The 24,561-nt window shown below is 46.6% G+C and overlaps 2 long non-coding RNA genes across 2 annotated transcripts; one reads left to right on the top strand and one right to left on the bottom strand.

Annotated features, from left to right (window-relative positions):
* Positions 1–4,072: 4,072 nt before the first annotated feature.
* Positions 4,073–10,714, bottom strand: LOC146755238 (uncharacterized). The gene is made up of 4 exons (XR_014938316.1): positions 10,246–10,714; positions 7,829–7,900; positions 7,234–7,388; positions 4,073–4,397 (listed from the first exon to the last, which is right to left on the bottom strand). It is a non-coding gene; the product is annotated as an uncharacterized LOC146755238 (long non-coding RNA).
* A 7,032-nt stretch (positions 10,715–17,746) lies between these two features.
* Positions 17,747–20,872, top strand: LOC146755239 (uncharacterized). The gene is made up of 3 exons (XR_014938318.1): positions 17,747–18,071; positions 19,927–20,086; positions 20,711–20,872. It is a non-coding gene; the product is annotated as an uncharacterized LOC146755239 (long non-coding RNA).
* Positions 20,873–24,561: the final 3,689 nt, after the last annotated feature.

Genomic DNA, 24,561 nt, shown 5'->3' on the forward strand with positions numbered 1-24,561 from the left:
TCATTAAGGTTGGAAAAGACCTCAAAAGATCAAGTCCAACCATCAATCATATTGCCAAGGAATACTGTGTTAGTAAGACAGTTCAATACATACCATCTGTCTGTGGATTGCATCACAGGTGTCTGGATACAAAACCTACTGTGCCCTTACCCCATACCTTTCTGTTCCATTGCCTCCAGCAGTGGGTTCCTAAAATTTGCATTAGATATAATGTGAAAGCAGTATGATACTCAGCACGTTGAACTTTGTAAAGCACCACAAGCATTAAAGGCATTCAGTAACCAGTAACTGCTGCTCCTGAGCATGGGCTCAGGTCCATTTTGATACTTAGGCTGGCTTTCGCAAAGGCTGAGGAAATTCTTTCCTTTACAAACAATTAGAGAAATCATGTGTGTATCCATGCACAGCCTGTTCTCCACCAAGGCAAAACGTAAGTCAATTGCTAGTACCACAAATCTTAGAAATGGCAGGCTTCCTCATCCTACAGTTTAATTCTTGGCAGTTTTGATAGATTTCTAAGGCAGAGGTAAATAATCTTGAAGAGTCTTTTAAGGTGATTGTGCCAGCATCAAACCACCCTCATTTAAATATACAAAGAAATCTAAGGTACAGTACTGAATGGGAAAGAAAGGAATTCAGCAATGACATTCAGCACAAGTTTGGAACTCATTCAGTCATGACCCCAGTGGAAGAGTTCAGACTAAATATCTCAATGAATTTCACTGTTTCTTGTTTAAGTAGTGATTACATGAGGGCAATAGGATTCTATGTCCCAACTGTTGGCTGAGTGATGCACTTGACTATTAATCTAGAGTTACAATGCAGGTTAATGCTGTTATCTTTACAGCTCCTGCGAGAGTTGGGGTCTGGGTCAGGTGTTTAAAAATGAAATGAAAAAAGAATTAAAAAAATATATTGAAAGCTTCAGATTTCCTTAATCTTTGTGGGAATCATATAATGTGCAACTCAAATCTACCTCTTTGTGCAGTGACTGCCTGTAAATTTGCTAGAGCCTAATATAATATGGCCTTGTGCTTTCCGCTAACTCACCTTCATTTCATTTTCATTACATTTGCTTGGTAGTCAGATTTTGGTGTGTGGATATTTTAAAACAATCTAACTGACACTGGCAAAAAATTAAGAATAAAAAAAAAAAAAAAAAAAAAAAGGAACGACAGCATCAATTGTATCAATTTTTATAGATAAGATAAAGAAGAGCAGTTTTCCTTAGTTTTCTGTGCCTCTTTACTTTCTTACCCTCTCCCCTTGTGTGAGAAACTCTCAAAGTCAAAGATTTCTAGTTAGGCAAAGATGGCAGCGATAGCAGCAGTGCTTATTCATTACTGCAATACTGCGCGCACATCTCCTGTTGGCAAGGGAGAAATTGCACACCAGTCAGTGACATTAATTCTGTTCTATGCCCTAAACCCAATGCAGGTGATGCTCTCATGGCTCTCATTGGTTGAGCATCTCAGGCTCACAGACTCCTCCAGACTGTTGCTAGGATTCATTTCCCCTGGAGAAATGCTGTGGCACACAGAACACCTTTGAATTGCACTGATTGCTGCCATGCAGCATGGATTTAACACACCAAATCCAGAGGAGCGTGACTGCATCTAACTGCCCTGAGAAAAACTACTGTAGCTGAAGAGATGAGGAGGCAGCTGCTCATCTGCAGAACAAGCTGTACTGCCAGACATTGGGCCAGGTGAGCACCTCCTGCTGCAGCGTGATGATGACAGGGCTGGAGATGATCTGCAAAGCCAGCTTCAAAGTGGGAGACATGAGTCAACATGGCAGGAGGACAGAGGTGTTAGGGAGCAGCCAAGGCATCAAAGAGTATCAAAAGGCTTTGAAAGGTATCACAAAGCGACAGCCAGGAAGACTGGGATTATCATGAGCAGCAACCTGGATGCTAGAGATTATTTGCTCCCATACAAAATGCTGCAGACATCCTAAAGCCAGGCAAAATGGGAACCCAGAGCTCTGCCTGCACGAACCCCACAGCCATAGCATTGCAAGCTGAGCTGCCTTGCTGTTTGTTGCATTCATCCCAATCCCTGTGAATGAAGACTCGGAATGCAGCCAAGGCGATGATTGAGCATGAGAGTGACTTTATTCAATAAAAGACAGGAGGACTTGAGAGGTCAAGGGTGAAGATGGGACTCCTCTTGTCAAGATGAGAGTGGCTCAGAGCTGGTGCTGCTGCCTGGTGCCTGGGACTGGCAGCCTGACTCTAAGTCCCCATCTAAGATGCTCAGCTTCACCTCACTGATGCTGACCTGCTCCTGCATGGTGGTGCTGCTGTTGGGGCACTCGGGCTGTGCTTGGGATGGGCAGCACTGCAAAGGCACTGGGTCACAATCCAGGCAGGTGACTGTGGTGTCTGGCAGGCTCAGGTCAGGAGCTTCAGCAGAGCCAGGAGATATGAGAGCATGAACGTGGATGAGCCCCTTGTGTCCATCACTGTTACCATGTGGAAGGCTGTCATCCGAATTGCAGCGATTTGTGCTTAATAAGAACTCTCCATTGATGGAAACACACTGCACATCACTACTTGGTTTGGATCATTGGGGTTGACAAGGGCTCAAGTCACCTAGGAAGGCATAGAAACACAAGGGTTAGTGTGAAATGTTTGCAAGTTCAATCATGAAAGAGGTTGTTGATATTTGGTAGTAGAGTGGCGGCAGGACGAAGCAAATAAGCTTGAAGCAACAGAGCGACTGTCTTGAAAGTGATCCTCGTGCAGGTCCATAAGTTTTGACTCTGTCTGGACTTCATATGGGGCAGTATGACATCACAAAGGGGTGATATGATGTCACAAAGGGGCATTATGCCGTCACAAATAAGCATTATGACATCACAAAGGGGCATTATGACTTTAAAAAGGGGCATTATGACGTCACAAAGGGGCATTATGATATCAGAAAAGGACATTATGACGTCACAAAGGGGCATTATGATGTAACAAAGAAGCATTATGACATCACAAAGGGGCATTATAACATCACAAAAGAACATTATGATGTCACAAAGGGGCATTATGACATCACAAAGGAGCTTTATGACATCACAAAGGAGCTTTATGATGTCACAAAGAGCATTATGACGTCACAAATGGGTATTATGACATCACAAAGGGGCATTATGATATCAGAAAAGGACATTATGATGTCACAAAGGGGCATTATGATGTCACAAAGGAGCTTTATGATGTCACAAAAGGCATTATGATGTCACAAAGGGGCATTATGATGTCACAAAGGAGCTTTATGACATCACAAAAGAGCTTTATGACGTCACAAAGGGGCTTTACGACGTCACAAAGGAGCTTTATGACATCACAAAGGAGCACTGCGACGTCACAAAGGGGTATTATGACATCACAAAGGGGCATTATGACATCCGAAACTGACATTATGACGTCACAAAGGGGCATTATGATGTCACAAAGGAGCTTCATGATGTCACAAAGGGCATCATGACGTCAAAAGGCGCATTATGACGTCACAGAGGACATTATGACGTCACAAAGGGACATTATGACGTCACGAAGAAGCATTATGACATCACGAAGGAGCTTCATGACATCACAAAAGGACATTATGATGTCACAAAGGGGCATTATGACGTCACAAAGGAGCTTTATGACATCACAAAGGAGCTATATGATGTCACAAAGGGGCATTACGACGTCACAAAGGAGCTTTATGACGTCACAAAGGAGCATTATGACATCACAAAGCGGCATTATGACATCAGAAAAGGACATTATGACGTCACAAAGGGGCATTATGACGTCACAAAGGGACATTATGACGTCACAAAGGCGGCATTATGATGTCACAAAGGGGCATTATGATGTAACAAAGAAGCATTATGACATCACAAAGGGGCATTATGACGTCACAAAGGGGTGTTAACATCACCCTGTGCCCAACTCCTCTCTACCTCCTATTGGCTCCCTCTCCCACAAATCCCCGCTCTCCCCTCCCCTTAGCCCCGCCCCCCGCCCCCGTTAGGCCCCGCCCTGCCCCTCACACCTCACTCCCTACCGCCATCTTGCCCCGCTCCGCTCACCCACCTGCCCGGTGTCGCCCGGCCCGAACCGGGAACGGCTGAAGGGACGGGGAGGGCAGCAGAGATGGGGACGGGGTCTAGGGCGGCCATTCTGAGAGACAGCCCTTCTGAGGGCTGAGCTGCAGGGCAGTGAAGAAACCCACCCGTGACCAGGGTCACATCAAAGCTGCATGAGGCTGTGTTACTAAACACGGTGCCACACGGCCTGCAAAACCATGCGGGGGGGACAAAACATGGCACGTACCTGGCAGTGAGATCACCTCAAGCTATCTGCAGCAGTTCCTTGTCGCTTTGCTCGGATGAAATGAGAGCAAAAGCTGCACCGAGGCAGTGGGTGGAGGGCGAGGAGAGGAGAGAGAAAGAGCAGGTCAGTGAGCAGGGCTAAGACAGTCATGGAATAACACACACAGCACAACCGTCCCATCCACTTGCTGCAAGTCATGCTGAGTCTCAGGCTACGTGATGCCTGTCCGCCCAGCAACTTTACGATGCTTCCACAACTGAGCAAAGAAGAGCTGCACCAAGCCCTTGGATGATGGATTCCCTGCTCCTGCTGGCTTCAGCCTTCTGCATTCCAATTCCAATCTAAACCATTCCTGCGGTGGTAGTACTTGAATCCTCATTTGGGGCTGGACCTCAACAGGTCAACACATCAGAAATAACACAACGTGCATCTGGAAGACGTGTCTCAAAGCCCGGAAAATCCAACTCTCTGACCTTGGCACAATTCACCAACCAAGAGCCAGGCCTTGACAACTTGGCTGATCTGGGCATGCGGGAGGGGGGCAGACAGTGGACCACAAGTGTCCATTTCCACTGCAGCTCCCTGTAGAGAACAGCACCAATCAGCAGGCGTGAATCAATTCATTCACAAGCTGCACAATGACTCTGTTCTTTACATGATAAAAAAACACACAGAGATTCCTGACCAAAAAGTTGGGAGTTAATAACGACCAAAGAGGTTCCTGTTCCTACGCCTCATCCTCTCACCCCAACTCCTGGGTGATGCCCACAGGCTTCAAGTCAGCTCTCAAATCCACTGAACTCCCGTCACGGAACTCCATCAAAAAGGATGTCACACATGTGACACTTACATACATGAGAATGTATGTATCAGAAACACTGATGCCAGCAGGAGCAGAGAGGCGATTGTCCCCCTGTACTCAGCACTGGTGATGCCACAACTCGAATTCTGTTTCCAGTTTGTGGCCCCTCACTGCAAAAAAGACACTGAGGCATTGGAACGTGTTCAAAGAAGGGCAACAAAGCTGGTGAGGGGTCTGGAGCACAATGGAGCCATATGAGAAGAGGCTGCGGGAGCTGGGAATGTCCAGCCTGGAGAAGAGGTGGCTCAGGGGAGACCTCATTGCTCTCTAAAACTTCCTGAAGGGAGGTTGCAGTGAGCTGGGGGTCGGCCTCTTCTCTCATGTCATTACTGATAGAACTAGAGGGAATGGTTTCAAGCTGTGGCAGGAGAGGTTCAGGCTGGACATTAGGAAATATTACTTCTCAGAAAGGGTGGCCAGGCACTGGAATGGACTGCCCAGGGAGGTGGTGGAGCCATCCCACCTGGGGGTGTTCAAGGAATGACTGGATGTTGTGTTGAAGGACGTGGTTTATTGGGAGCTATTGGTAATAAGAGAACGGTTGGACTGTTCTTTTAGGTCTTTCCCAACCCTGGTGATTCTATGATTCTGTGATTCATACACTAAGAAGCAAGGAGAGGCTCTTTTGTTAAATCTTTCAATAGAGAGAAGAGTTGATATCTGCTTCTCCCAACAACAGAAACACGGAAACAACTTTCCAAGCCCACCTGCCATACAGTAGGCAGAAAACGCACATTGTAAAGGAGCACGCACATCCCCTCTGGCATAAGTCGAGCCCAGAACCCACCTTCAGATCTCTGTGCATTTCCCTTGTTTTACACCAATGCAGCCTCGCTGCAGCTCCGTGGGTGTCACACAAGGCCTGCATGTCCTCTTTCTCCGCAAACCCCACCCTCAGGCCTTGCTCTGTGAGGATTGACACCTGAGCAAAAACAAGCACTAAGAACGAGAGTAAAGCACACTGGATTCGCCCTGGCCTGGCCCAAGCCACAGTCCTACCAGACAGACCCTGGAATGAAAACTGCTCCACAAACCACAGATGGACACCAGCACACAAGAAGTTGATCGGATACAATCCCATGCAAGCACCAAGCCTCCTAAGGAAGCTCTTTGCCATCAGCTCCTTCATCGCCTTTCCTTCTCACCTCAATCTTAAAGTGGCTTCAACATCTGCCAGCACGTCTTACCACGCACCTGCTCATCACACAGTGCTTCAACAGCAACAAATTTGCTTCCGGGGCCCTCCTTCAACTCACTGTGCTAACACTCATGATTCAAATTACACAGAAACCCTAGCAGAAGTTCTCAGTGAGAACTGCACCTAACATTCCTCCTTCTACAAGCAACAGCCACAACAAGTGGTCATGAAAATGCTTTCATCAAAAAGAAGCAGAGACGGCACGGCAGGACAGATGTACTCTGTGTGCATGTCTGAAGCCTTTTGAGAACCTAGTCGTTCTTCCTGCAGGACCCCTGTCTTCTGTTAAAAGCTGAACGGTCCCCAGAGCACCTGTTTCCATCAGCTGCCACCATCCAAAGCAGCCAGCCTTCTTACAGTCACCTGGCCCAAACATCCCTTTTGCTCTACACTTGATTCACAGAATCACAGAATTGTAGGGCTTGGAAGTGATGGGAGCTCGGCATGCACACCATCCTTCCAACAGCACATCCCAGCAGCAAGGGATCACAGCGCTGGCACAGCTGAAACAAAAAGGGTGTGCGAGTTTCCTGTTAGCACTCAGTGTAAACAAATCTACCACTGAGCAACACCGTGAGCCCCCACTCACCTCAGCACAGGTCAACCTGTAACCCCAGCCTTCCCCTATCCATGTGCACATGCACACCCGTGTGCCACCCTGCCTGCTTTGCACACCTCCATGCACACACCGCATCGTGTGCCCTCCTTTGTATTCACAGACGTGTGCAAACCACCCCTGGGAACACGTACGTGCCTACACCTTCCACAAACACCCCTTTGTGTGCACCTGTGTGCAACCCAACTCCTCAGCACACGCACACGTTTGTGCCACCCTGTCCACGCACTCACCACGTGCCCTCCAGCATCACTGCTGCCTCCTCTGGTACCAGACCCGCAGATGCTCCAGAGCTCATTAGCATGGACTTCCTTCCTCCCCTCAGCAGCTGCTCCTGCACTCACCTTCATTCCTACTCAGATACCGGCTGCTTCCAGCACCAGCTGACCTGCAAGACACAGAAAGGAAAGGTGGGAGTCATGCAAATCCCCAAGAAGCCCAAGGCTGCATCACCACCACGTATGGCAGCCTCAGGAAGTCAGCTGCAACTACAGACTTTGTCAGAATGGAAACAGGCACCATCAATTAAGTGTGACCTCTGAACTCATTGCCACCATCAGAAACAGGCACTGAAATCGCTCACTTCACTGCAGCTGGTTACCTCCTGATTTTGGGAAAATGCAGACATGGAATTGAAGGACACCAGCAAAGTGACATCTACTTCATTGTAGGTGGTTAAGCTTGGAAGCAGGACTTGAGCAAGAAAAGCTTCTCAGCTCCTTGTAAGGCACTAAGTGATGGGATGATTTCCCATCCCTGCAGAAATCCTGACCTCTGCCACAGGTGGCTGAGTGACACAAAAGCTGTGTCCTTGGTTCCCAGCCTTACCTTCTCATGTCGTTCATCTTGCTCTGCAGCTCCTGCTCTGAATAGTCTTCTTATATTCCCACATGATGTACCCTGAAATACATCATTTAGTGAGTCTGAACAAAACATAAGACATTAATTGGAACTATGAAGAAATGTCTTTTGCACTTTACTTGGAGAATGTTCCATCCTATAACTTCTGCTCTCAATTGTAACACATGATTTTTTATAAAAAGAAAGATAACAAGTCAGCTCTTCAGTGTGCACATTGATGAAACTTGGTGAAATACAACTTTAAGAAAAGGTAATTTGAAAACTTCAATATTCTTATCAGAATCTCTGCTATTAGTTACCGTTCCAATGTTCTGATCTGATGATGTGTCTCTCAGAGCTGTTTTGTCACTCCCCCCCTCAAATGCACTTCAAGTGCTTTAGGAGCATCACTGGAATTTTGAATAAACTCGATATATCTTAGCAAAGCTGCTACAGCTGCACAACTGAAGTACTTTGGAAAAAAAAGAAATCTTTAATGAACGCTGAACAGTGTTATTTAATTATAATCCAGGTAATTAAATTAATTAAACCAAGGAAATCACCTTCCAGTCACTCAGCTCTCACCAGGGAAATCGCTTCCCTGCCAAGCAGATGCAACCAACACAAGCTGCTACATCACTCTAGGGCCCCACTGAGTCTTCCCAAGGGGTCTCCAAAGGCTTCCCTGTTGACTTCTGGGAACCTGGGAACACTCACATGGAAGCCAGTGCCCCCTAATGTGCCCCAGACGTTTCTCAGGGCCCCACAATTAGCTCTACAGACATCCAGACATGCCCCAGAGCAAGTATGTGTGCTGTAGGGAGCCCAAGAGACATTCCAGAGCACCCTAGTACTCCTCAGTGCACTCATGGATGCTTCACCTGTCTCTAAATATGCCCTACTGGACTTTGTTTTCTCTTCTGGAGCTTTCCTTAGTTCTCAGCTTTGCTTTCTCATGCCATTTATCTCGCTCCACAGCTTTTGCTCGCAATATTCTCTCTTGCATTCCCACCTTCCAACAGAATCACAGAATTGTAGGGGTTGGAAGGGACCTCTAGTGATCATTGAGTCCAACCCCCCTGCCATGGCAGGTTCCCTACACCACGTCGCACAGGTAGGTGTTCAGGCGGGTCTTGAATATCTCCAGAGAAGGAGACTCCACCACCTCCCTGGGCAGCCTGTTCCAGTGCTCCGTCAGCCTCATCGTAAAGAGGTTCTTGCACACATTTGTGCGGAACTTCCTATGGAGAAGTTTCAGCCCATCCTCTGTTATCAGAACGCCTTCCTCCCCCCCTTGTTTTTTGTTTATTAGCAAACTATTAATATACTACAAAATAATAGCACTAATTACTAAGTAACATCACCATGCCAGCATCCCGACCACCTGCTTTAGAGATTTCTCCTTCATTTTGTGCAACACTTCAAAAACTGCAAAGGAAAAAAGCAAGTACAGAACCAGGACACCACTTCCCTCAGGATTTTACAGTCTCATTCATGTCTCACAGATGGAGGCCCTGACAACAAGAGCTGTGTCTGTCCATAACAAGGACTCACCTCTGCAGGTGCAGGGGCAGCTCTCAGAGAAGCCTTCTTCATTTCTGCTTTCTTCTCTTTTTGTCTTTTGACTGGGAGGTGGTGTTGATCTGCCTGAGGGAAGGGAGGCCCCTTCAGAGAGATCTAGATAAGCTGGATCAACCTCACTGGGCTGAGGTGAATGGGATGTGGTACACCCAGGCCAAGTGCCAGGTCCTGCACTTTGGCCACAATAACCCCATGCAGCGCTATAGGCCTGGGGCTGAGTGGCTGCAGGACTGTGCAGAGGAAATGGACCTGGGGCTGTTGGTCGATGCTCAGCTGAACATGAGCCAACAGTGTGCCCAGGTGGCCAAGAAGGCCCATGGCATCCTGGCCTGTCTAAGAAATAGTGTGGCCAGCAGGAGCAGAGAGGTAATCATCCCCTTGGACTCAACACTGGGGAGGCTGCGCCTCAAGTCTTATGTTCAGTTTGGGGTTCCTCGCTACAAGAAAGTCATTGAGGCACTGGAACTTGTACATGGAAGTCTGTCCCTCGAGCAGCTCCCATTCATCATCAGCTCCCATTCTGAACCCCACTGTGCAAAACAGCAAAACTTCTACTGCAAATGGCTGCAGTCACCAAAGCTCAGCCCACTATCCAGGTATCAGCCTTCTCCCTTCTGTTTTCCATCTTAGCCCATAGTTTTGCTTCCAGAAATGGAACTCCTCTTTAACAGCCAAAACACAAACTAATACATCACTTTCACTGCTCCTTCCCACACCCCCATAGGAATGGTTACCTGACATCCCCTACAGCACAGCACCTGCTCACAAGTATCATTCAAACTCTATTCTTTCATACTTCTTGAGAGAGGACGGTAAAAACTCACTTATGCATGGCGGTAAGGACAGTCTGTCCCCATCACATCCCTCTGTGTGCTGAAAGCTGCCATTGGATCTCTTGCAGCCTGCTGGCTGCTGCTCACAAACACAGGGAACTGCACCACACTGATTCTAAAGAGAGAAAGGAAGAAACTCTGGTGGGAATGAGCACCCAAGGTTTGCAGAGATGCTCCAGATTGTGACAGAGATGGAATCTCAGAGTGCTGGGACATGATTGATCACTAAGGAAAACACTTGGAAGCACATTCAATCTGCAGAAGCTGTAATTACTGGGCACAGTCAGCTTTCCTATGGCTCATCTGGAGGAGGCGGGTGGTCTCACACATCTGCTCAGGGGCTTCAGCTGAGACACTTGCACAATGCTGGGATCATTCTGATGGAAACTATGTCTTCAGATACCATGGTTAAATCCATCCAAAATGATCAAGCCGAGCCTTAGCTCTTGAGCAGCACTTCTTCCCCACCCTTCACTACTCCAAGCAGCTCCAACAAACTTCTCAGAAGAAATCCGGGCCAGCAAAGACCTGGCAGACCAGAACCAAGTGCCGCTTGTGGGACGGCAGCGCCCACTCCTTGCTTCCACCCTGCTCCAGCAGGTTAAGGAGTCTGAGCCTCACTGGCCTTTGACAGCTCAAGACTTTCAGCACCTCATGCCAACATTTCTCACTAAGATACACCTCAGGCATTGAATTCTCTTCTCACTACCTCCTCCCAGTCCTCTCCTAGGAACAGAAACCATTCAGATTCTACAGCAAACTACAGCATCTGCACTGCAAGAGCACACTGAACCACCTGCAACAATGAAACATGGTTTTGGAGAGTGGGTTTGAAAACACACCTTTAGACAGCTGTCTCCCTGTAGCCAAAAGGAAACCAAGCAGCCAAAGAAGAGTCCAGCCTGAAACATGCCCATGCTACTAGCCCAGGTTTTTCACAGTCAATGCAGAATCCATCCTGTTCTTGAGGTAACAAATGACCAGTGGGTCTCCCTTTGCTCCACCCCTTCTCCTTCAAAGCCAGAAAAAGAAAGAAAAAACAAGCAGAAGAAACCCAGACGTACCTTTCCACACACAGAGCAGAAAGTGGAACAGCAGTTGGTCTCCTTCCTGAGACATGGTGGGGAGCATCCCAGAGGAAGCCCAAGTTCTTTGCTTCTCTTCACAGGGACTTCAAGCACTCTTGGCAAGAGCTGCTTTGGTTCTTTCTTCAACTGCTTCCATCACCAGAATCTCCTTTGGAAAATAAACACTAAAGAAAGAATCAGCAAATGAGAAAGAATGAGCAATAACCACTTTCCCAGCTTTCTTCTGACATGCAATTAAGACTCACGACTTGGGCAAGGTCTTAAAATCAGCTGGTTACAAGAACTGTCCCAAAACATATCCAGCTTCTGTACAGCTGCCGTTATTTCTGTCAGTGAGTGTAATCACAGAATCATAGAATGGCCCGGGTTGGAAGGGACCTCAAGGATCATGAAGATCAATCGCCTCCCTGTCCCTGCTGGCCATCCCCTCTTCTGATGGAGCCCAGGGGACCATTTGCTCTCTGAGCTGCAAGAGCACGCTGATGGCTCACGTTCTGTTTTTCATCCACCAGGACCCCCAGGTCCTTCTCTGCGGGGCTTCTCTTAAGGACTGCTCCTCCCAGGCTGTAGAAATGCCTGGGATTCCTCCAGCCCAAGTGCAAAACCTTGCACTTTGCTGTGTTGAACCTCATTAGATTCACCTAGGCCAACCTCTCGGTTGAGCTCCCTCTGAATGGCATCCCTTCCTTCCACTGCATCAGCCGCACCACTCAGCAAACAGCAGAGCGTGCACTCCATTGCATCATTGGTGTCACTGATAACCATGTTAAAAAGCACTGGTCCCAAGACAGACTCCTGGATGACACCACTTGTTATCAGCCTTCACCTGGACATCGAACCATGAATCACCACCCTCTGTCTGTGGCCTTTCAACCAATCCCTTATCCACCAGGTGGTCCACCTGTCAAATCCACATCCCTCCAGTTTAGAGATAAGGATTTGGTGGAGGGCCATGTCAAAGATCTCGCTCAAGTCCAGGTCAATGAAATCTGTTACCTTCCTTTTGTCCACAAATGCTGTCACTCCATCATAGAAGAGCACCAGATTGGTTAGGCATGGCCCTCCCCTGCTAAAGCCACGCTGGCTGTCTTGGATCACATGCTCATTCCTTATATGATCAAGCATGTCTTTGAGGCAGATCTGTTCTTCAGCATTTTCATCACAGTTCTACATTTGAATCAAATAATTGGTGTTGCTGCCACCAAGAAAACCTCTTTGTCTTCTACTCCTGCTGCAGCTTTCACCAGAAGCAAAGGGAGAGGCCACCTCCTAGATCCAAATTTTAAGAAACCAACACCCAATAGGTGTCATCTGAAGTAAAATAGGAGAGAAATTAAGATGACTCTTCTACATCCAGCTTGGATCACTCCCTCACTCAGGCACACCACCATCAGATCAAGGAGATGCTGCCTTCAGCTTAGAGACTGTATGGGAAATCACAGCTTGAACCTCTGATTCATCAGCTGAGGTAAGTGTTGGGTCAGCTGCGGGAGCACAGGTGAGAGTAATCTAGCTGTGCTCCTGGAAGGGGTGGACCTCGACTCCACCTCCTCTGAGACCTCATTTAAAGGCTGACCACCACTGAGGCAGCATCTCTTGGAGATTGCTCCCCAGTTGAGACTGCCTCAGCTTTCTGGTCAAAACATCGACATTGGTGAGTTTTCCTTTGCTAACAACCTTTGACTATTTACCACCATCTTGGTTAACATCTTTTTATTAGCCACCCTTACAGAGACCATAAGGGTTTGGGCTTCCAAACTCTCAGCAAGCATTTGGATCAGCCAGCTTCCTGCTGGGGAGCCCCCTGCATCACTGCTGCCTCCTTTGGTACCGTACCTGCAGATGCTTCAGAGCTCATTAGCATGGACTTCCTTCCTCCCCTCAGCAGCTGGTCCTGCACTCACCTTCATTCCTGCTCAGATACCGGCCGCTTCCAGCACCAGCTGACCTGCAAGACACAGAAAGGAAAGGTGGGAGTCATGCAAATCCCCAAGAAGCCCAAGGCTGCATCACCACCACATATGGCAGCCTCAGGAAGTCAGCTGCAACTACAGCCTTTGTCAGAATGGAAACAGGAATCGTCAATTAAGTATGACCTCTGAACTCATTGCCACCATCAGAAACAGGCACTGAAATCGCTCACTTCACTGCAGCTGGTTACCTCCAAATTCTTTTACTTTTAGGAAAATGCAGACACGGAATTGAAGGACACTAGAAAAGTGACATCTACTTCCCCATAGGTGGTTAAACTTGGAAGCAGGACTTGAGCAAGAAAAGCTTCTCAGCTCAGAATCACAGAATTATCAAGGTTGGAAAAGACCTAGAAGATCATCTGGTCCAACCATTGCCAATACTTCCCGGATAAATCATATTCCATACATCACATCCAAACGTTTCTTGAACACTCCCATGGTTGGTGACTCCACCACCTCTCTGGGCAGTTCATTCCAGTGCCTGACTACCCTTTCTGAGAAGTAATATTTCCTAATGTCCAGCCTGAATCTTCCCTGGCGCAGCTTAAAACCATTCCCTCTAGTTCTATCACTGATTACTCGAGAGAAGAGGCCAACCCCCAGCTCACTACAACCTCCCTTCAGGACGTTATAGAGAGTTATAAGGTCTCCCCTGAGCCTGCTCTTTTCCAAGCTGAACAATCCTAGTTCCCTCAGCAGCTCCTCGTAAGGTTTGTGCTCCAAATCCCTCACTACCTTCGTAGGTGAAGACATTCCAGAACCGCAAGGTTTTCCTGCATGGAGAGGCTCAAAACTGAATAGGTCAGACCTCCTCCTCTCCATCATTGCTGTCACGTGAAAGGCTGTCCTTGGAACTGCAGTGACTCATGCATCCTAACTGCACTCCATTGATGGAAGCACACCGTGCATCATCGCTACTTGCCGGGGTGTTCCTGCACTGGCAAGGGATGGATTCACCTGGAAAGAGTAGATACACAGCAGTTAGTGTAAACTTTCACTATCCAAGGAGGCAAAGGCTTGGTGCTGCCTGTCAAGCAGGTTTCAAGCAGCTTGCGAGACTCATTTGGGAAAGACAAGTGTCAACCAAAGATGTCAGGCACGGCTCGAACGCAGGAATACAGAAAGAGGTACAAGCCCACTGAAAGCATGAATTCTACCTGTGTTGCTGACAAGCAGTGTTTTGAAAGCTGGATTTGCACCCTTACCTGCCAGGACCAAGACTTCAGCTTCAGAGGGCTCCCTGGCACTGCTCTGCAGTTGGTTCTCGGCCACAGGGGATGGTTTGCCCAGGCAGAAGCAGGAACGCCAACTGCCAGCTGCTGACTCTGCCCTCTTACTGGGAGAACTTGGTCTGGAGAGAGAAAACAGAGCATGCTGTCAGTCGTGGTGCAGGGTGAGGGAAGAGCTGCACTGAGCCCTTGCCAATAGTTGCCTGTTCCCAGCACTACCTGGTTTCTGCTGAAACACAGCTTAGAAAAGCCCTCTGTTTCAAACAGCAGAGGACGCTTCCATTCCTACAGCTCAGCCCTCAAGTCCTGCTGGCTACATTTGCTTTTCTCTGGGGCTGGATTCTATATGAATTTGGTCTTGTCCCACATAACACAGCCAAACAACTTCTCAGCCTGACATTTTATTGAGTCTGGCCCTCCAGAATAATTGGTGCACTAACAAGCTCACAACATGCTTGATTAAAGCACGGAATTAAAAAGAAAGTCAGCCAAACAGAGGGTCACATAGAACAAGAAATGACAAATAAACACTCCTGAAAGGCTACGTACTGCAAACAGAGGGAACGGTGCGGAACAGGCTGGGTAGGGTTTATTCCACATCGAGCACAACAAAATCTGCACTAAAATGGGATGGGGGAATTCCATTCCACCACCAAATACAGGTGTCTCCAAGAGGCAAAAAAAAAAAAAAAGAAAAAGAAAAAAAACAACCCAGAAGTTTGAACTTCAGAAGTTCAGTTCCTTTTCCCATTTCTGTTACTGTGAAGAAAATAATGCCATTTGTGTCCAAACTAAGGGCAAAAGAAATAAGTAACTCACATGACAAATGCACAGGTGTTGAATCTTCAGCATCCATTAAATCCAAGTTCCTTGTTTTTGTGGGTTTTTGTGTGTGTGTTCTGCTTTGTGTTGTGGCATTTATTTATTTATTTATTTGTTATTTTTTAGTCAAAAGTTATTAGCAAAGGAAAACTCACCAATGTCGATGCCTTGACCAGAAAGCTGAGGTAGTCTCAACTGGGAAGCAGTCCCCACATCCCCCTCTGCCCCCCCCCACAACGGCCACTCCCGCGCACTGCAGCTCAGCCAATCGGAGCCGGCGGAGCTGCCGCTGCCCAATGGGAGGCCGGGGGAGGCCGGCGCTGGGACGGGGAGAGGAGAGAAGAGACAGAGGCAGCACTGAGGTGGGATGGGCTGATGGGGAGTGCGGGGAGGACAGGGGGGTGTGGGGCTGTGGGGGGGCAGAGGGGGATGTGGGGCTGCAATGTGTCAGCGTCTGGAGCACAGGTGAAGGCAGCTGAGCTGTGTGAGCAGTTGTGTTTGAGTCTGGCTGCAGCTCTCTTAGACCCCACTGAAGGCCTGAGTGCCACTGGGAAAGGATCTCTGTGTGGAGATTGCTTCTACTAGAGGTAGTTCTATCAGACTGTTCTATAGAGCTGTGCAGGGGCTGTAAAGGGAGCTGAGGGGGACTGTAGGGGGGATATGGGGCTGTGGTGGGCCATAGGAGGACTAGGGGCTCTAGGGGGCTGTGAGGGTGTGTAGGGGTTGTGGGGAGCTATTGGAGGATATGGGCAGGTATGGGGCTTTAAGGGGTGGTGTATGGAGAGATAGAGGGTTGTGGGGGCCTTAGGGTGATATGGGGCTACTGGGGGCTGTCGGGGGCAAATATGGGGAGGAATATGGAGTTGTAACAGATTGTGGGGGTGTAGGTGTGGTATATATATATCTATATATATAGATCTGTCATTGTCTTCATTCGAAGAAATCTGAAAATAAAGAGTCCCAGCTGATAGTAAAGACTACCCAGAGGGATGGGATGACCATATGGACTGTGCTGAGGATGCTTTATAATGTGTGATAAACACTGTGAAGCAGTGTTGCTCCAGGAAATGGCCCAATACGACACAGAAGCAACTTTAAATATCTTCCAGTCACAAGCTGTTCATATCTAATGTCTATTTTACCCAATGTTTTCCAGTTCCAGGAGCAGAGGATGCCTTTATCAACAAGCAGAAGGTGCAGAAGGAGGTGAAGGCTGCACCAACAGAAAATGCCACGCTGAGCTGCGAGGTGGCCCAGGAGAAGACGGAGGTGAAGTGGTACAAGGAGGGGAAACTGATCACCTGGAGCAAGAAGTTCAAGGTGGAGTCAGAGGGCAAACAGCGTCGGCTGGTGGTGAGCCAGGTGGAGAAGAAAGATGCAGGGGAGTACAGCTGCGAGGCTGCTGGCCAGAAACTCACCTTCAAGATTCATGTCACAGGTAAGACAGGTGTTGTCTGAAATACAGCAGAGAACAGTAAAGTAAAATCTAGTTTCTATTATACAGTGATCCAGTTGCAGTAGTCTGTGCTGAGGTTTTTTCCCTAGACTTGATTGCCTGGGTTTGTAGAAAGTATTTGGTTTTAGTATGGCACAAAGACCTGTTTCAGTCTGTCTGTAGAATAATAATTACTGATATATGTACAGTGGAAGCAATATTCAAGATATTATTCAAATCTCTCCTGTGCCTGAGATCCCAAACTGTAATTCCTGTTCACAGAAACATTTGACTAAGATAAGTATGTGCAGTGAGGCTGGAGTGCATGTTGTACGTGCAGCCTTTCCTGGCAGGAGAAGCAGGAACTTCTCCTAGTAGTACACTGCCTTTTTACTATGCCTTTATGTTGGAGGCTGCATCTGGATAGGTGAGTCTGCTACTCACAGTAAGAGACCTGGTAGAGCTGACTATTCCCAGAGCTCAAAGTAAAATAGATATCTGGAAATCACACACAAAGAACAAAGGACTGCGTTGGTGAGCATATTTCCTTTGTGCCTTTGACAGTCACAGTTGTGGCAATGGTAGAGGCCATGAGGAGTCTGTTCAGGAAGCCAGGAGTACTGTTCTGGGTCATGAAAAGGCAGCCAGTGGTTTGACTATCACACATTTATGTGTTTTGATGTTTCACAGTGGGTCTTAAGTAAAAGGAACTCAGGTTTTGGTTGCCTGCAGGACAGATGTTCTTTTGGGTTCAATATGTTTGCATAGTGACATGCAACCATGGGACTGGTGTTCAAGGACCCTCTTGGTTCCTTCAGTTCCTAGGTTCTTTCTTGCCTAGATTTGACACTTTGTTTCAACAGAAGAGCTGATATTCTCTAGTGAAGGCTATTAGTTTGGGCACAAGTGGTAACCTAAACCTGTTCCAACCTGTACATACAAACCTGCAAGATGGTCTCATTTCAGTCCTTCTGTTTTTCTTTTTTTCCCTCAGAGCCAAAACCTGTGTTTATAAACCAGGAGCAGGTGCAGAAAGAGGTGAGTGCTGCCCTGGCAGCAAGTGCCTCCCTCAGCTGTGAAGTAGCACAGGATCCAACCGAAGTAAAATGGTACAAGGATGGAAGACTGCTAGCCTCCTCCAGAAAGTTCAGAATGGAATCTGTGGGCAAAACACGGCGTCTGGTTGTGGAGCAGCTGGAGAAGAAAGATGCTGGAGAATACATCTGTGAGGCTGCTGGCCAGAAGATGACCTTCGAGCTGGAAACAACTGGTGAGCATTCAGAAATTCTCAGCCAGGATTTTGTAGCCTTGTTGTGAACTTGGTTTTAGGGTGAAATCTCAGTTTTCTTTGCACCTGACAGTGTGAGAATTTGCTCTGGCCCTTTGTGTACCTCCCCGGTGCTCAGCTGTTCCTTCCCTTACTTGGGGATAACGTCATTTATTCAAGGTGATGTCCAAACGGGCTTGTTAACAGTCCTCTGCAGTGCTTTAAGCTGTCATAGGTCAGCCAGAATTTATGCATGTTCTATAGCCATTCCTACATGTTGAAAACACTGCACTGTGCTTAAGCTTCAGCATATGTTCCAGTAAGTACAGTTCCATTAATTCTACGGAATTGGGTGAATTAGGCATAGATCTGAAGGCTGCCTTTGCCCAGTGCAGAGATGGAAGGACTAATGTAGATTTGACTTGATATTTTCCCTTCTAGGATGGGAAGGAGCTCCGTCAAAGTAAAAAAGTGGACATTACTTCCCAGGGAAATAAGAGAAGTATCATTATTCACAGGCGGTGAACTCTCATTTTCTCTCTCAGTCTGCAACCAGGTTGGGTTGCTGTTTCAGTACTGGCTGTTTTATGCAGGAACTCTGCTCCTGAGGTTAATCCAAGTTGTATCCAGGCCCTTCAGAAGGAAAGGGAAATAGCAGCACAGAAATATGGTCTGATTCTGACATAAAGAAGTGCAGACCTGGAGAGTTAAAAGGGATTGTGTGATGTTCAAGGGACTTTGAAGCAAAGATGTCCCCTAGGTAAGATTTGTGGCTGACATTCCCCATACATTGTGGGCACACAAGGTAAGGAGAGACTAGTGATGAGCATGCAGAGAAGCCAATGATTCAGACAGGTTTGTAGTGACACGACATTGTAGAGTTCTGTCTAGTTCTCCTTGGCATAGTTTGGAAAATAAAGATGAGGTGATGGTGGTAACCAGTATGGCTTCCTAAAATTCAAGCCATGCCTGACAAACTTGGTGGCCTTTCATGATGGAGTAACAGCATCAGTGGATAATGGGAGAGCAACTGACATCATCTACTTGGACTTGTGCAGAGCATTTGATCCCGTCCTGCATGACATCCTGGTCACCAAACTGGAGAAAAATGGTTTTGATGGATGGACCAGTTGCAGGATAGGGAACTGTCTGGATGGTCACACTCAGAGAGCAGCAGTCAATAGCTCAGTGTCCAGGTGGAGGGTGGTGTTGGGACCAGTGTTATTTAACATTTTTGTAGGCAACATGGACAGTGGAATCAAATGCAGCCTCAGCAAGTTTGCAGATGACACCAAGCTGAGCGGTGCTGTTGATGTGCTAGAGGGAAGGGATGCTACCCAGAGGGACCTGGACAGGCTGGAGAGGTGGGCCCTTGGCAGCCTCATGAACTTGAGTGTGGCCAAGTACAAGGCCCTGCACCTGGGTCAGGGCAATCCCAAGCACAGGCACAGGCTTAGAGGAGAATGATTTGAGAGAAGCCTTGACCCTGAGGAGAAGAGTTGGTGTGGAGGGAGGTGTCCCTGCCTATAGCAGGGGGACTGGAACTAAATGACCTTAAAGATTCAGTCAGTTCTATTGTTTTTCTACCCTTAATTTTGCTTGAAAGGTTTTAGAATAAATGAGATTCTGGTTTCCATGAAAACTGTTTGCAGGGAGCTCCATTGTAGCTAGTAAGTCTATCTTTAAGTTCAAGGGCAATAATGCATTGACTGTGTTGAAGAGAGAAATGACTCAGGAATGGATGATGGTTTAGAATAAAACATAATCCTACTTATTTTCTATGCAAATATGTGTAAGGAAAAGATGCTGCACTCAGTTCTGGAAATATCCTGACAAATATATCTCTACTGTTTCACAGCTGGAGATATCAAGATTGTTAAACCACTGGAAGATGTGGAAGTGAATGAATATGGGAGTGCATCTTTTGTCTGAGATTTCACACGATGAGGTTCAGAGCCAGTGGTACAAAGATGACAACAAGCTGAAGGCTGATGACAACATCAGAATGCGGCAAGATGGTAGGGTGTAAGAGGGGGATCTTTCTCCTGAGTGGGGGGTGGGTTGGAGATCAAGCATATAAGACATCTGAAATGAAGTGAAGAAGGTTCAGAAGGGAGTTCCCCTTTTGTTTTGGGACTGAGGTTAGGGTGGAACAAGTGACATGGTGGGATGCTTAGTGTGGGAAGTGTGATGCTATCCCACCATCCCACACTGCTGGGAGCAGGTAGGAAATGAGTGCAGTTATTTCCAAAGTGGGGGTGAACAGGGCAGTCAGTTCACCTCTCCAAAGAGGTTTTGTCTGACAGTGAGTGTGATCCTTCTGTATCAGGTACTTTGAAGGTGACGACAGCCACATTTGGTCAGTCCTTGTAGAAGCCATGTTTAGATTACACTTTGGTGGGGATGTGGACGTGGGGGAATGGGTGGTTTAATTGACATGAGAGAACAGGCAGTGATGCTGTGAAACCAGATGGATGATGCTCAGCCTGGCCATGTGCCTCAGAGCTCTTTGCTCAAGGAAGCAAAGTGTAGTTGTGGGGTTGCTCTCAAGAGCCCAGTTTGGTAGGGACGAGCTGGAGGTTGGACTAGATGACCTTAGTGGTCTTTTCCAGCCTTAGTGACTCTGTGGTTCTCTGCTTCAGGAAAGAGCTACTCGCTTACTTGCACACGTGTCCAAGTCAAGGATGCAGCAGAAATAAAATCTGTAGCAGAAAAGGCAGAATCTCGTGAATCTTGTGCCCATCTTACAGTTAAAGGTAATTATGCTTCTGATGACGATTTTGATTAAATTATCTTATGTTATAAACGAGCTAACATCCTTTGATTTAATGTCAAGGAAGTTAAACACCACCAGGACCTTTCACAGAAATAAAAACTCCTACCTACCTACCTTTCTGCCCACAAAATATCCAGCTTCTCTTTTGGAATTTACTTTTGCTAAGTAAAACAGATTATTTTCTTAGGAGGTTGATTTTCTACGTTTAGACTTCAGATTTGTGTTTGAACGTTGAGGGATAAAAAACATAGCTTGACTTTTTCTTCATTTTCTCTTGCTGTTTGAAAAGAACACAGGGTTTTGGTTGTTTTTTTAATATATACAATGTTAGGGTATATATATGATGTTAAGTGTGATAAAGAAAAGGGAGACATTTGAGTTAGCACACTACTCAAGAGTTCAGTCCCCAGCTTTGCCACTGTTACAATTATAAGGGCAAGAACTTCCTGGAAAATGAATTTCTCCTAAGTAGAGTCATTACATTTGAGCTACAGAGACCTTTACTAGGTGAAAACTTGTTGTTCAGAGCTAAGTTGCTGTATTTAACCAAAGTAATTATCAATGTCCGTGTTTCATTGAACCTCTTTTCCATTTCGTAATGCGAGGAGTTTGATATTGGGATGGGAAGGTCATGGTTTGATTTGGATGTTGGACTGGGAATCAGAAGATCTGGGCACTTTTCAGATTGTCAATCTTATTGTCTGACTTCTTAACAACATTCTTTTCTTTCTATTATTTTTTAATGATGTTTCAAGGCATTCTGAGCTGATAGGTGTAGTGTTCATGTGCAGTAATGCTGGTGTGAGTAAGTGGGGTGATAATGTAAGGGTTTTTTACATTCCTTCTAAATCTCTGCTTTCTCTTGTTCCATCCTTCTTAAAGAGCAATCCATTAATCTAGTAAAGGAGCTGTGTGATGACTATGTGACTGAGCCTGAAGAAGCCAAATTTGAATGCGAGATATCCATTCCTTCTGTGAAACCTCCCAAGTGGTATTCCTACGTGGGGAAGTCTTACAGGCTGGCAGAAATTTGATTATGCAGCAAGAAGGCACCATCCACCAGCTGACCATACTGAAAACCACCACTGATATGACAGGCACCATTCAGTTCTCAATTGGCAAATCAAAATCCACAGCCAATCTGCTCGTCAGAGGTAACATATCCTGGCTTGGTTTACATCATGAAGATGAAGAATTAATTAACGTACAGTCTTCCTTCACTGGGGTCTTTGAAATATTGTGTGTGTGTCTGGAGGGTCTGCTCCATTTCCATTTAAAAGTCGTTGGACACTAAATGAGACAGCTGCATCTCAGTAAAAGATCTGTTTGAATAGTTTTGATGTGCTTACTATTCAGATCTACAGAGCTGACGTTTTGTCCTTGGCTATAGCAAAGAGGTCAAATCAGGTGAAATTAATTGTATTTCACAACTAGACAAGTTGAAGTTTGGTAGCACATAAGTTTGATGCCATTTCTCATTGATTTCATCTGAAAGAAACTTCCAGGCTTTTTGTCCGCTGTTGTCCCCAGCGTAAGATTATCCATTCACATCCTAAAGTACTTGTTATATTTTTAACTCACTCTTATTTGAATAAAAGCCTCAACATTTGGGAGCAATTTAATAAGCACAGAACAAGAGCTGGTGTCATGGTTTAATAATTTTGTAATTTTTACTATCAGTATTCCACATCAAGGTGCACTCATCCTTTCCCAGCCACCACAGCAGATTTCCTTTTGACTTATACTTCTTTCCATGTGTGCTCTACTCATGCATGGCCAGTGCAGGATATAGAGTCCAGATGGAAAACTTGCTTACAGAATGCCTAATTAAGGTATATAGAGAAAAAGTGTTTCCTTAACATTAATCCACTCTATCTTAAGTCCTATACCTAATTGAACTATTCTGTACCTAATTGAAATATTTTCTGAGACTCTACCTATATATTTACAGGAAAATCATTGGCTGCACTCCCCCAACATCAAATTCCCTTGTGGTACACATTGAACATTCCCATTTTTGTCCATCACCCACCATGTGCACCCAGGTCCCTGGGCAAAGACAGTACCCCGGAGAGGTTTGCCCTTTCCAGACGCTGGAAGGACCCAAACCGTCTTTCCCAACACGCTCTTTATGTGTACTACAGGAACCTTATCTCCCTCCACGGTACGTAGGGAGCTGGATTGGTTAGGACCATTGCGATTACTAGATCCTCGAGTGTTGACCAACCAGGTGGCTTCTGCTAAATGGTTCTCCCAATTTTTATACGTTCCGCCACCCATTGCTTTCAACATAGTTTTCAACAACCCATTGAATCGTTCAATCTTACCAGAAGCTGGTGCATGATAGGGAATATGGTAAATCCACTCAATGCCATGATTTTTGGCCCAAGTGGTTACAAGGGAATTCTTGAAATGAGTCCCATTATCAGATTCAATTCTTTCTGGAGTGCCATGCCGCCACAGGATTTGCTTTTCCAACCCTAATATGGTGTTTCGGGCGGTAGCATGGGGTACTGCGTATGTTTCGAGCCACCCAGTGGTTGCCTCCACCATGGTGAGTACATAACGCTTACCATTGCGAGATCGTGGCAAGGTGATATAATCAACCTGCCATGCCTCTCCATATTTATACTTTTGCCATCGCCCTTCCCCCCAAAGAGGTTTCATCCTCTTGGCTTGTTTAATTATGGCGCATGTTTCACAATCATGAATAACTTGAGCAATAGCGTCCATAGTTAAGTCCACCCCTCGGTCTCTGGCCCACTTATATGTTGCATCCCTTCCTTGATGACCTGAAGTCTCATGGGCCCACCGAGCCAGGAATAATTCACCCTTGTTCTGCCAGTCCAAGTCTATTTGAGCCACCTCAATTTTGGCAGCTCGATCAACCTGATGGTTATTTTTATGTTCTTCAGTAGCCTTACTTTTAGGCACATGAGCATCTACATGGCGCACCTTTACAACAATGTTCCTTATTCGGGCAGCAATGTCTTTCCACAGTTCAGCAGCCCAAACAGGTTTACCCTTTCGTTGCCAATTATCATCCTCCCACTGAGCAACCACCCCCATAAGGCATTTGCCACCATCCATGAATCAGTATAAAGATGAAGCATTGGCCACCTCTCCCGTTCAGCCACATCTAAAGCCAGCTGAACAGCCTTTACCTCTGCAAATTGACTTGATTCTCCTTTACCTTCAGTGGCCTCTGCAACTTGTCGTGTGGGGCTCCATACAGCAGCTTTCCATCTGCGATGCTTCCCTACAATACGACATGATCCGTCTGTGAATAGGGCAAATTTCTTTTCGTTTTCTGGTAGCTCATTGTATGGTGGTGCCTCTTTAGCACGTGATACCTCTTCTGTAGGTGGTGTTTCAATTTTTTTACTCTCAGGCCAGTCCATGATCACTTCTAGAATTCCAGGACGGCTGAGTTTTCCTATTCGAGCTCGCTGAGTAATTAATGAAGTCCACTTACTCCAAGTGGCATCAGTAGCATGATGGGTGGAGGGAACCTGTCCTTTAAACATCCAGTTAATTACTGGCAAGCGAGGTGCTAGAAGAAGCTGAACCTCTGTCCCAACTACTTCAGAAGCAGCCCGAACCCCCTCATACACGGCTAAGATCTCCTTCTCAGTCGGAGTGTAGCGCTCCTCAGACCCTTTATATGCTCGACTCCAAAATCCTAGGGGTCGACCTCGGGTCTCTCCTGAGGCTCTT

Source organism: Coturnix japonica, chromosome 35 (genome assembly GCF_054131305.1).
Source record: "Coturnix japonica strain WE chromosome 35, WE-NBRP24, whole genome shotgun sequence".
Taxonomy (NCBI): Eukaryota; Metazoa; Chordata; class Aves; order Galliformes; family Phasianidae; genus Coturnix; species Coturnix japonica.